Source organism: Lampris incognitus, chromosome 9, assembly GCF_029633865.1.
Source record: "Lampris incognitus isolate fLamInc1 chromosome 9, fLamInc1.hap2, whole genome shotgun sequence".
In the NCBI taxonomy this organism is placed as follows: Eukaryota; Metazoa; Chordata; class Actinopteri; order Lampriformes; family Lampridae; genus Lampris; species Lampris incognitus.
In genome coordinates this window covers 13327588-13340492 of record NC_079219.1, presented here as the reverse complement: position 1 = coordinate 13340492, position 12905 = coordinate 13327588, and the positions used below count along the sequence as shown (strand labels likewise).

The window sequence follows — 12905 nt, the reverse complement described above, 5'->3', positions numbered from 1 at the left end:
ATCCACAGATATCAGCCAATTCCACACCATCAGTCTCCTCTTGTTGAAAGTTAAGACTTTCTTCAGTGTTATAGCTCAGCGGATGACCAGCTATCTAGAGAGAAACAACCTTGTGGATAGAACAGAAGCAGGAATCCCAGGGTTCTCTGGATGCCTCAAAATCATCAGCATGATTTGGCACCAAATCCAGAGAAGCGTGAGCTCCATGTCACTTTCCTTGACCTTGCCAATGCATTGGGATCTGTCCCTCACAGTTTCCTCTGGGCATCCTTTGACATCTTCAGGATACCAGAGACCATAGCAAAACTTGTCAAGGCCTATTTCAAGATCTGCAGCTCTGTTTCCCCATGCAAGACTTTATCACCACATGGCACCACAAGGAAATTGGCATAATGGTGTGTACCATCTCCCCATTGGCTTTCATCATGGTGATGGAAGTCACCAACTGTGTAAGAGAGGCCAAAACGTCTGGGAAGATCATACGACTCAAAGCTGAAGGACACTGATCAGGTACACAAGCTTGGGGGGGGGGTCATTAAAAGTTTGGAGAACATCAACTGATCTATGCTGCCCAGCAAGCTGAAAATCTGGTACCTGCAGTTTGGTTTACTACCTTGCCTTATGTGGCCACTAACCATGTATGACATCACCCCCACAAGAGTTGAGAAGATGGAAAGGACGATCAGCTCTTACGTGAGAAAATGGTTAGGTGTGTTCCTTGATGCCTGAGCAGCATAGGCCTCTAGTCAGGGGCTATGCCAGCTGCCTCTCTCTAGCCTCACAGAGGAGTTCAAATTCAATACCTTGAGACTAGAGATGACCCTGACAGAAACAAGGGACACTGTGATCCGAGCTGCTGCCCAACCCTGGCATCAGGAAAGAAATGGCTGGCTAAGAATGCAGTTCAGCAGGCAAAATCGGCTATCCACTATGGCGACACCGTGGGCCAAGCTCAACATGGAAGAAGGGGCCACATGCGATGTGTGGACATCAATTGCTACAGACTCTTATGTCACTGTTCCTGTGCACTTTATTACTGATGACCAGCAGCTCGTGTCTCACACGCAAGGGATATAGCTACTGCACAGTGGAAAACTTACACTGGAGCATGTAGACCAACTCCTGTTCTTACACAAAAACTTAAACACTCCAGCATTCACTAGCTAAGCACATTTGCTATGTTGCACTTACATGCATTTCCATGATTTCATTGTGGCCTGTTATTTGAATTTTCTCCATTATTTATTGTTTTACCACATATTCCACAGAATGCGTTAGTTTTGTATGAGAGCTGGTACAGAATTCCATGTTCTTTTTGTATGAAATCCGTTTTTGATTTTAATATACAGAATTTTAAAAAAAAAAATTTTTTTTGGTCTGAGGGATTCTGCGCTCATTGCCCATAAAAGGAGGATTTTAGTTGAAGACTTTATTATTTATTTGTGAATGAGGGCAGCTTTTTATGTTATCAAGTGATGTCTGAAGCCCGTGTTAATTTACAACAAGGCTGTAAATGGCTGGAGCTGCTACAGGTACACAAAAGTGTACCTGTAGCAGCCCTGTCTGATGTGTACTATTTTTTCTCACATTCCAGGAGCTGGCAGGCGGGGTGGTGGTACTGGCCTGCTAATCTCCCTGAAATGGAAATACTCTCTCGTTTCCATTCCACAATTTTCTCCGCCCTCTTTTGAATTTCATGCTGTTACTGTCTCTTATCCAGTCAAACTCACCATTGTGGTTGTGTACCGCCTACCAGGCCCCCTTGGTGAGTTTCTGGAGGAGCTTGACACACTTGTCTCGCACTTCCCTGTTGATGACTCTGCACTTATCTTTCTCGGTGACTTCAACATCCACACTAACAAGCTAGATCCTCTTCTCTCTTTCCCCTCCTCCTTTGACCTTCACCTCTCGCCCTCTCTTCCTACCCACAAGGCTGGTAACCAGCTGGACCTTATCTTTGTTAGACACTGTCCTATTTCCAATCTCTCAGTTACTCCCCTCCAGCTCTTCAACCACTATTTCATTTCCTACTCTCCCTCCCTCTCTTCACCTCCTCAGCCCCTTCCCCTACCCAAATGGTTTCCACCCGTAGACACCTCCGCTCTCTCTCTGCCACTGATCTTTCTTCCTCTGTTACCTCTGTCCTCCCTACACCTGAATCTTTCTCTCTCCTACCCCCCGGCACTGCTACTGATCTTCTTCTCTCTACCCTCTCCTCGTCTTTGGACAATCTCACCTCCAGGTCTGAACACCCAACTCCACCTGCCCCTTGGCTGACCGACTCAATACATACTGACAGACGGAGCCTGACAGTGGCAGAGCGCAAATGGAGAAAAGGCAAACTCCCAGAGGACCTTCTCAACTTCCAATCTCTTCTTTCCACTTTCTCCTCCTCCCTTTCTGCTGCTAAGGCTGCTTTCTATCGCTCTAAAATCCTATCCTCTGCCTCTAATCCTAAGAAACTCTTTGAAACCTTCTCTACACTTCCTCAACCCCAACCTCCTACTTCCTCCCTGATGACTTCGCTAACTTCTTTGACAAGAAGGTAAATGACATCAGATGCTCCTTTTCTCACAACTCGGTTAGTGCTGCTTGCACTATCCCACCCTCCAGGCACGTAGCCAGGTAGGTGGTTTTCGTGTCTGAACCCCCCCCCCGAAACCCCACGGCCCGTCTGAAATGGCACCAATAATTATTTAGTTATCGTTTTGATTATTTGTCACCGCCCCTCTAGCCTACTCATACACTGCATCTATCGTGACTGACAGGCGTTAAACCTGTCAGTTAATTTGTTTCCAAACATGATGTATCTTATTGGTCCGTTTCGTAAAACAAATAAAATTACACGCTTTTGATTGGCTCAGGGGTCTGACGAGTCAGCTAAGCAACCTGCCACTGGTTATGCTAGCTAAATGGTCGATCTATAGTTTGCTTTTCAAAAGCAATGGAGCTGCCGAAAGCTACCTGTAAATCGGGCAAGAGCAGTAAAGTTAATATTCGTAAAATCAGTGATTTTTTTGTTTCAACGTGTCCCCACTCAAAAAAGAAAAAAAAGAACATTACAGATGATCTGGTCACTAACGTTACCGATTTTCCGGAGCAAGTGTTAGCAGACCCACTGCCCTCCTCGGAAACGGAGCCAGAGTTAGCAGACCCGCCGTCCACTACCTCAGAAACGTTTTCACACGACTTTGTGGATTATATTGGTGGGAAAATATCAGACGAACAGAGAAGAGAAATATACTCACTGGACTGGATGGCCAATATCGGACAAACATTCCCTACAAAACTAGGAGGTAAACTATGTTTCCAACGTCATTGGATTGACCAGTTTAGCTGGCTAGTATACTCAACAAGGTCCGACGGTTGTTTTTGTAAGCACTGTGTTGCGTTTGCAGTCGAGCATGTGGGCAAGGGAGGGCAAAGAAAAGCTGGCAATCTAATTAATGTCCACTTCTCAGACTGGAAACATGCTTTAGAGACGTTCAAAGACCATGCACAAAAGGCATATCACAAGGATGCATGTTTGAAAGCGGACAATTTCCAAATGGTTCTCAACAATAAAATGGATGCAATTTCACTGAGGCGAGATTCTGAGAGAAAAAAGCGAGTCCAAGAAAACAGAGAAAAACTCAAAAGCATCATTGCAACGTTGATTTTTTGCGGTCGCCAAGAACTAGCCCTGAGAGGTGATATTGATTCAGGACCAGTGACATTGAATGAGCCAACTCACAATGACGGAAATTTCAGGGCTTTACTCAGGTTTAGGGCTGCATCTGGCGACACAGTACTGTTACAACACTTGAGTAAATGTGCAGCAAACGCTAGCTACTGCAGTCCTGATGTACAAAATGAAAAAAATCAGCATAATTGGAGATGTGATAACAAACAAACTGGTGCAGAAGGTAAACGCCGCGCAGTGTTTCGCTGTGTTGGCAGATGAAATGAAAGATGTTTCAGGGCGGGAGCAGCTTTCTGTCTGTGTCAGATACGTGAACCAGCATGACAGCCAATATAGCATCAGAGAGGATTTTTTGTCCTTTGTTGATATCGAGAAGTTAACCGGGGAGGCAATCGCCAATTCAATCGAAAGTCAGTTGACAAATGCAGGCGTTGATTTACAGTTTTTACGTGGCCAGGGATACGACGGCGCATCTGCCACGAGTGTCCGTTTAAATGGTGCCCAAGCTAAAGTCAAAGAGAAGCACAAGCAAGCAGTTTATGTGCACTGTGCCAGCCACAGTTTGAATTTGGTCCTAAACAAGTGCTGCACAGTACAAATGGTGCGAAATTGCTTTGGAATTGTCTCGGAAATCTGCACTTTTTTCCATGATTCGGCTTTGCGGTCTGCGACATGAGATGTAACATCTTTTACCCGACTGCAAGAAAACGCGACTGACAAAGTTGTGTGAAATGAGATGAGTCGAATGCCACGACGCAATATTTACATTCAACGGGCTTTTAGACCCTGTGTGATCCAGCCTGCAGAAAATCAGTGAAACCTTCACAGGAGGCACATCTGTCAAAGCCACTCAGCTCTTTAATTCAATTGACAATAGAGAAGTCATGCTGTCCATGAATGTGAGTGAGAAGATGCTTGCAAAAACCTACCACCTGTCCACCTTCCTTCAGAAGGAAAATTGTGACTTGGTGAGTTGCGTTTCAGCTGCTGATGCTGTTATTAAGCAGGTAGATGAGATGAGGGCTAACTCTGAGATGGAGTTCAGGCAGATTTTCCAAAAGACTTCTTCCCAAGCAGCCCAGTATGGGGTTGAATTTCGACCACGAAGAGGAATGGACTGCAATGAGGATCCATTGAAGGCCTGTGAAAATCACTACCGGCAAAAGCTTTTCATAGTCATGCTTGACTTTTATTCATCACAGATGAAGGAACGCTTCAGCAAACACAGAAATGTGATCTCCAACCTCTGCTCCTTACTGCCATCTAAGGTCAGCATGCTGACCGACAGCTCAGCTCAAGCGCTCTCAAACCTGTATCCTGATGAAGTGTCACCGCATCTGGAAGTTGTAAAGTCAGAAATTGACACCTGGCGGGATAAATGGAAAGATGCAACTTATGTTCCACAAAATGCCATTGAGGCATTAAATGCCTGTAACAGTGAGTTGTTTCCAAGCATCTTCAAGCTTCTCCGCGTTTTGACCACGCTTCCTGTCACCAGTGCCCATGTCGAGAGAAGTTTTTCCCGTCTGGGAAGGATCAAGGACAAAATGCGCAGTACAATGACGGAAAGACAGCTTAATGGACTGACATTGCTCTCGGAGCACAGAGACATTGTGGTGACGCCGGAAGAGGTACTAGACAGCTTTTGCAGACAAAAAAGACGATTGGACCTGCTTTTATAAGGTAAGACCCACTTTTATTTATTAATGCATTGATGATTATCTGTGGGCCATTAATACGTTGACATTTACCGTACGGTTGGGTATTAGGCTATAGTATGTGGGAATTTTATTTACCGGTAGCTTTCGGCAATGTTGCCCGACCCCCCCCCAAAATATGTTTCTGGCTACGAGCCTGCCACCCTCTGCACCCTCCCTCACCTCTCCACGTCCCACCCTATCCCACCTCGCTCCCCTCTCCCCTGACGAGGTTCTAAACCTCATCACATCCAGTCGCCCCACCACATGCTCCTTTGACCCGGCCCCCCCCCCTCTTCTTAAGTCTATAGCACCTGAACTCCTTCCCCATCTAATCCACCTCATCAACTCCTCCCTCCAGGCAGGATGCTTTCCAGCTGCCTTCAAGACTGCTAGTCACCCCCCTGCTCAAGAAACCATCACTTAACCCCTCAAAAACTACAGACCGGTTTCCCCTCTACCCTTTCTGTCTTTAACCAACTTTCTTTGTACCTCCACCAGAACAACCTCCTGGACCCCAACCAATCTGGGTTCAGGGTGGGTCACTCGACAGAGACCGCCCTCCTTGCAGTGACAGAATCGCTGCACTCTGTGAGAGCAAATTCTCTCTCCTCTGTCCTGATACTCCTGGACCTGTCGGCTGCATTCGACACAGTGAACCACCAGATCCTCCTCTCTACCCTCGAGAGGCTGGGTGTCACAGACTCTGCACTCTCAATGTTTGCATCCTACCTGACGGGTTGCTCCTACCAGGTGACATGGAGGGGATCTGTGTCAGAGCCTCGCAGACTCACTACAGGTGTTCGACAGGGTTTGGTTCTGGGTCCTCTCCTTTTCTCCCTGTACACGACATCCCTGGGTTCTGTTATTCGCTTGCATGACTTCTCTTACCATAGTTATGCCGATGACACCCAGCTGATCTTGTCCTTTCCTCCCTCTGACACACAAGTAGAGACACACATTGCTGCTTGCTTGACTGACATCTCGGAGTGGATGGCGACACACCACCTGAAGCTCAATCTGGACAAGACAGAGCTGATGTTCCTCCCAGAGAACGGTTGCCGGCACTGAGACCTGGCCATCACGATTGACAATCTGGGTGTGATTCTGTGAATCTGGGTGTGATCCTGGATGACCAACTGTCGTTTGTTGCAAACGTTGCATCGGTTGCTCGCTACTGCACATTTCTCCTCTATAACGTCAAGAGGATTCGCCCATTCCTCACCAATGAGACGGCACAGGTGCTCATCCAGGCTCTGGTTATCTCTCGGCTGGACTACGGCAACTCCCTCCTTGCTGGTGCCCCAGTGTCGGCCTTCAGACCTCTGGAGCTTATTCACAAAGCTGCCGCTCGTCTGGTGCTCAACCGCCCTAAGTTCTCTCACACAACTCCCCTTCTCATGTCCCTACACTGGCTGCCAGTAGCTGCTCGCATCCAGTTTAAGACTCTGGTGCTAGTCTACAGGGCAGTGAAAGGAACAGCTCCTTCCTATCTCCAGGCCATGGCCAAACCCTACACCCCCGTCCGACCACTTCGCTCTGCTGCCTCTGGACCCCTGGTTGCCCCGTCGCTCAGAGGCCCCCTACCGATCAACCCGGTCACGGCTCTTTTCTGTCCTGGCCCCACAGTGGTGAAATGAACTCCCCACTGATGTCAGGACAGTGGAGTCGCTGCCCATCTTTTGGCGCAGGTTGAAAACTCACCTCTTTAAGAACAACTATCCTGCTACTTGTTCTTAGCACTTATTGCATTCACTCATTAAAAAAATTTAAATCTCTTTCTTGCACTTTTACTTTAGCACTGGTTTTGCTCTTAGATGCACTTATGACCTCTGATGACTAGTAGTTCTCCTGATTTCCTACGTTAAATGCACTTACTGTAAGTCACTTTGAATAAAAGCGTCGGCTAAATGACTGTAATGTAATGTTTCTTTTCTTGTTGGTTCTTTGCAATTCCGGGAAACGTGACCTTTCAGTTGACACATCTCTTCTATTTGATCTGGCCACCTGAAGGCTCAGTTTGGTATACTTTTATTTTTTTATTTTTTTTAATTTATTTCTGATTTTTCCCTTTTTTCTCCCAATTTAGTGGCCAATCGATCCCTATTTTAATTCAAACACCCACCCTCATACTGCATGCATTCGCCAACTGCATCTCTCCGGCCGGCAGTCTCGAAGGAGACCGCCTCCCCACTTTCGTGGCAAGGCGACTCCAGGCCGAACCACTGTTTCTTCCGACACACACAGAGACGCATTCACGTGACGAACACAAGCCGACTCCGCCCCCCTCCCGAAGACAGCGTTTGCCAATGATTGCTGCTTCATCGAGTCCGGCCATAGTCGGATCTGACGAGACCGGGGCGCGAACCCCAGTCCCCAGTGGGCAACTGCATCGACACAAAGCCGATGCTTAGACCGCTACACCACCGCGGACCCGGTATACTTTTATATATAAGGCAATCCTTGGTCTACTGCCTTCCTACATTTGTGACTTAATTGCACTGAGAAGTGCTGGCTCTTACTCCTTTCGTTCTCTTGACTATGTGTTGCTTTCTGTTCCATATGCCCACACTGAATTGGGTAAAAATGCTTTTGTTCCTTCTTCACCTTTAACCTGGAATATGTTGCAGAATGACTCGAAACTTACAGAGTTAATCTCACTGAGCCATTTTAAATCCAAATTGAGAGTACTTGAAGCTGATTTCACAACATGTACTTGTTTTTTATAATCTGCTTGTAATTTACTTTTAATTTAATTTAATTTGGCAACTGTGTGATTTTGTATCTGTGCTTTCTAATTGCTGCTGCCTATCTTGGCCAGGTCTCCCTTGAAAAAGAGGTTTGTATTCTCAACAGGATCCTCCTGGTTAAATAAAATTAAAAAAAACGTTGTTACAGTCTTAATAAAAGATAATGGAAGTAAATTAATCTGTTTATTTTAATGATGGATCATTACAAATATGCTATGTTTTAAAAGTATTAAGTAGTCACACAGTGAGAAAAAATTAATAATTTTATAATCACATCGTAGCCCTCTGAATCGGAATTGAATCACCAGGTGCCTAGAGATTCCCACTCCTAATCAAAACCTTTTTACAGTAATGAAAACAATATTCTTCTTGAGGTAGTGCACCTGTTAAAAAACCTAAGGTTGTCACTCATTCAAAAGGCACTAAAGTCCAAGTAAAAGCAGTGAAATCTTACGCATTTTGAATTAACAAATTAGTTAAAAACAAAAACAAAACAAATGTGGGTTGAAGGTTCTAAGTTTTGCCGCACACTGGGAAATCAACATCAAGTCAGGTAGACAAACAAAACAAAAGAAAAATTGGTCATGATCAGAGGTGGGGCAATGGGGAGGTTAAAGCCCCTTTTCAAAATACGGTCTGATGATCACGTCACACAGATGCTTGTGGAAACACACAAGAACAATTATTTAGTAACAGAATGTTTGAAAGGGGTTCCATTGCATGGTAGATCAAAGTTGTCCACCATTTTATTTATATATATATTTAAATATATATAAAATCCAGTGAGTCAAGTAAATTCATTGAGACAGTACAAGCCTATTTCATGCCATAAGCAATCATCAGCTGTCAATCATTTTGCTCCTTATTTGTTGAGCACTTTCCCTACCGCTGATTGTTTCTTTTAACAAAGTTTTATATATAAAATTGTGGACAAATGTAATAATGTTTCATCACTTTAGCAGCTGATGAGTGCGTGACGCACAAAATAGGCTTGTACTGAAATGTATTTTCTTAAAAAACATTTCCACATCTATCTTTATATACTATATATATATTCGTCCAAAAACCAGGACTCGTTTTGTCATGCACACAACCCAAAGCCATGAGCAATCCACCAATGTCAGTGCAGAAACAGAAAGTTTGTCAAATGTTCTCGATGGTTCCGAAAGATAGAAATTGTTGTACTTGGTGACAGCAAACCACATCCTTGTGTAACCCACTCCAAAATGACGTACAAGCAGGGTTAGGTTATTTACAGTCTAATTTCCCATTTCTAGGTATATTTTAATTATATGTTTCACCTGCATACTATTTTAGTCCAGCAGAGGGCAGTAGTGGTGCTGCAGCTAGTGAAACCTACTGCAACGTTTCTCGGGGGAGGAAGAGCGAAGTCGGAAAACAGCAGGGCGTAGTAAAATGAAGTTGAAACGCGAGCTCAAAGAAAAAATGGAATTAAAGAAATAGTTAAGAGGGGTTTTCTCCACAGAACCCACCTCAAAGCAAGAAGCAAACAGAACGGGGTTGAAATTCTGACGGGGATTTTCGAGAATTGTTTTCTTTTCTGCGGCGAGTGTCTTACTAAGTGTTCGCCAACCAACGTAAGCAAAAAAAAAACCAATCGGAGTTAATCTCAAATTAAACGAACGAAAGCGTTATTAGAAGCTGTTTCACATGCTATATGTCCATGGATTTTTGAGTGATATCAGTGTCAGATCTGGTCACGATTAGTTGATAAGTCATTGAATGTTGCCCTGCTGTGCGGGTTGGGTTTTTTCTTGAGATGATTTGGGATTTGAACAAATCGCCAACGGACCCGCGGCAGACGAGCAGAGGGCGCGAAGCGGAACATCTCGCCAGCAACCGGAACTGTTCTACTCCACGTGTCTTCATTTCACCGGGCCGATAAGCGCTGAGATGTCGCCATACTTAATACAAAAACATACTACCCGGGTAGATGAACATTGTTTATTTTTATTTTGGGGGGGGGGCTATTTCGTCAGAGCTCTGAAAGGTTGTTTTTTTTTCATTTCTATTTTGTGTTTAATGTTACAGTAAAATAAATGCCGGACGTTGAGTAAAATGTAATAGGTGTTTTGGTGTTTTCATTCCTCTACTCCTCTTTGAAAAGTACCTTAAACAAGCACTTGTAGTTTATTGTATACCTATCAAGTGCCCACCTTACACTTGCAATCTTGAACCAAGTAGTCCCTAACTAGGTCATTTAATTCTAGTTGTGTTATCAGATGAGGATAACCAGGCTTAAAGGTTAAACATCTGGATCAGTGTTGTTTTCAAAATCTGGTTCATGCATTGTGGCATCTGCCTCACCTAGGCTTAATGTCTCTGGTGGCTTCGGTACTGGCAAAACTGAAGACATTGGTCAGATAGAAGTAACAGTATGTCACATGATCCTTCTGTTCTCGCCAAACCATTGGGACTGCAAATGGCTTTGACTTCCAAGTACGAATGGGCCAGGCTCTCAGGTTGACTCTACATGTGGCACAAACAAATGTGAGGACCTCAGGGTTTCTCTTGGTCAACAATTTTACATCCGAAGTAGAGCTCATAGGCTTTCTTAATAAGTGCAGTCATGGTGCGCCTTTGAGCCTTAAGCGTATACTCGCCACAGATGTAACAGAATGTATCGCAGCTGTTGCAACATTGATGAGACATTTCTGCTGTGTTAAATCCTCCTGAAGAAAATAAATCCAATTGTTAAGTATACTCACTATGCTATTGCCTGAAGAACATGTGCATCAACGTGCATCCAAACAGCATTTGTAAATGTGAGCAGCTTTTATAGCCTGTCTGCGAGCATCTAACCAAATTAAGCATACCGAGACATGCCTAAAACATTTGCATAGCACTTGATGCATGCTCAATAATCCAGGTCAGAGAATCAAAGAAGGTTGAATCAGTGCGTCTGGATACAACGTTGATTGACAGATACGTCTCATCACTCAACTAAGTGACCTCTTCAGTCTAAACACTGCAGGTATCCCCACCCTTATAAACCATACAGTTGCATAACGACTGAAACCAACGACCCGTTTCATATGCAAATATGGGTGTGACTGTTAACTAGAGTGTCAGTGGCCATGTGTACTATTCACAGAGAATTTGGGAATGTTTGCAATCGCTGAATTGTAATCTTACAGTGCTGTAATCACAACAGTTTAATTTTACAATGCAATCTTACAATCGCTGCAACAACACCGAGAACAGCTGCACAAAAAAAATCTACGCCTGCATCTGTGATCCGATAAGGCTGGAGGGTTCTACCTTTTCCGCTTTCCAAAGGATGCAGATAAGTAATGTAACTAAATGACATTGTTCTAAAATGTGGTTGGAAGATCAGAATCAGCGTTATTGGCCAAGTGTGCCTATGCATACGAGGAATTTGACTCCGGTACACAGCAGCTTCGAGCACTTGCAGACGCACACACAAAAAAGAAAACAAACACAATCTTGGGTCATGACCCAAAAATTCTGAAAACACAAAAATGGTATGAAGGCTAGTCCAAACAGCCATGGCTAGGTCGCTACCAATCGCAAACGTAAAGGTAAACACATGCCGTAAATCAGCCTAGCAAGCACACCCTATGACACCCATCATATTTTAAATGAAAACCCACCATACTCGAGAGATTGCGCTTCATTTTGAATTGATATGTTACTATCAACTATATTCACACGATTTCGGGGGAAGAAAAAAAAACCTCACAATAACGGCCTGTGCTAGTTGTAAATAGTTATTTGGCGTAAATCTTTTGTCGACACTAAATCAGTTTACACTTACTGGGATTCGAGTGCCCTCTACCGGCCAAGTTATAGTTGGCGCGCTTCCTTCAACAGAGCCTCCTTTTTAACTTCCCGTTTACTGCTTTCGGTAACTTCGCAAATGTTTTTTTAAGCAATAACATAACGACTACGCGTTTTGCGTGTGTTGATTCATCGTGAAATTCAGTAAAAAAAAAAAAAAGAAAATCTATCTGCCGTTATCAGATTACGTTTATCCTGACTTCGAGCACGCCACGCTGATAACCCGATACTATGTTGCTAAAGACAGGGTATTTAGCTTCCAGCTTTGCGTAATTGTTTTGCATGTAAAGACGCAACCTCAAGTTACCGTTTTGTGGTTAGGCGGCAGTTTTAACATACCTAGCAGACAACAAACGAAAAAGAACAACTCTGAGCACATGGAGTGGTTACCCAACAGGGAACTTACTACATTCAGAGATAAATAGTTAAGACCACTAACAGTACAAAGTTAATGTGATGCCTAATGCTTAACGTGATGGCCGGCAGATTGCTAGCTCGCTAAAACACTGCTAGCTAGGTAGAAAGAACCATAACTTTATCTTATGGCCAGTGTAGTTGGCGAGGAAATAGCTATGACTTACTGCACATGTTGGTCCACAACTCTTGCATGCGATATGCAGTAACAACGCAGGACTTCGAGGATATATAATACTCGACAGTGGTCTTGGTAGTAGTGCATTCTTCGTAGACTACAGCTCTGCGCTATATTGTCCAAAATGGTGAAGGACCAGATCGCGATATTTTTTTTCCTAGGGTAGCGAAGTCATGACCCGCCCTACTCTGCCTATGATTGGCTTACCCTGATATTACCATTATTCATAACCAATCTCACTCCTCATGCCTGAACCTAAACAACCCAACCAACGAAGGCAACGAGTACTGGCCAATCAGAGGCAGAGTAGAGCGGGTCATGACTTCACCATCCTAGGAAAATAAAATTGGGACAGGAGTGAC

General features: G+C 44.2%; 1 protein-coding gene across 1 annotated transcript in view; it reads right to left on the bottom strand.

The window, feature by feature from the left end:
• The window catches only part of si:dkeyp-84f3.5 (uncharacterized protein LOC334144 homolog), a 39265-nt gene extending 26606 nt beyond the window's left edge, over nucleotides 1–12659 (bottom strand). Inside the window, exon 1 of the mRNA XM_056286378.1 lies at nucleotides 12533–12659. The gene's annotated coding sequence lies outside the window, so the exon portion shown is untranslated. The remainder of the gene's footprint in view (nucleotides 1–12532) is intronic.
• Between the last annotated feature and the right edge of the window lie 246 nt (nucleotides 12660–12905).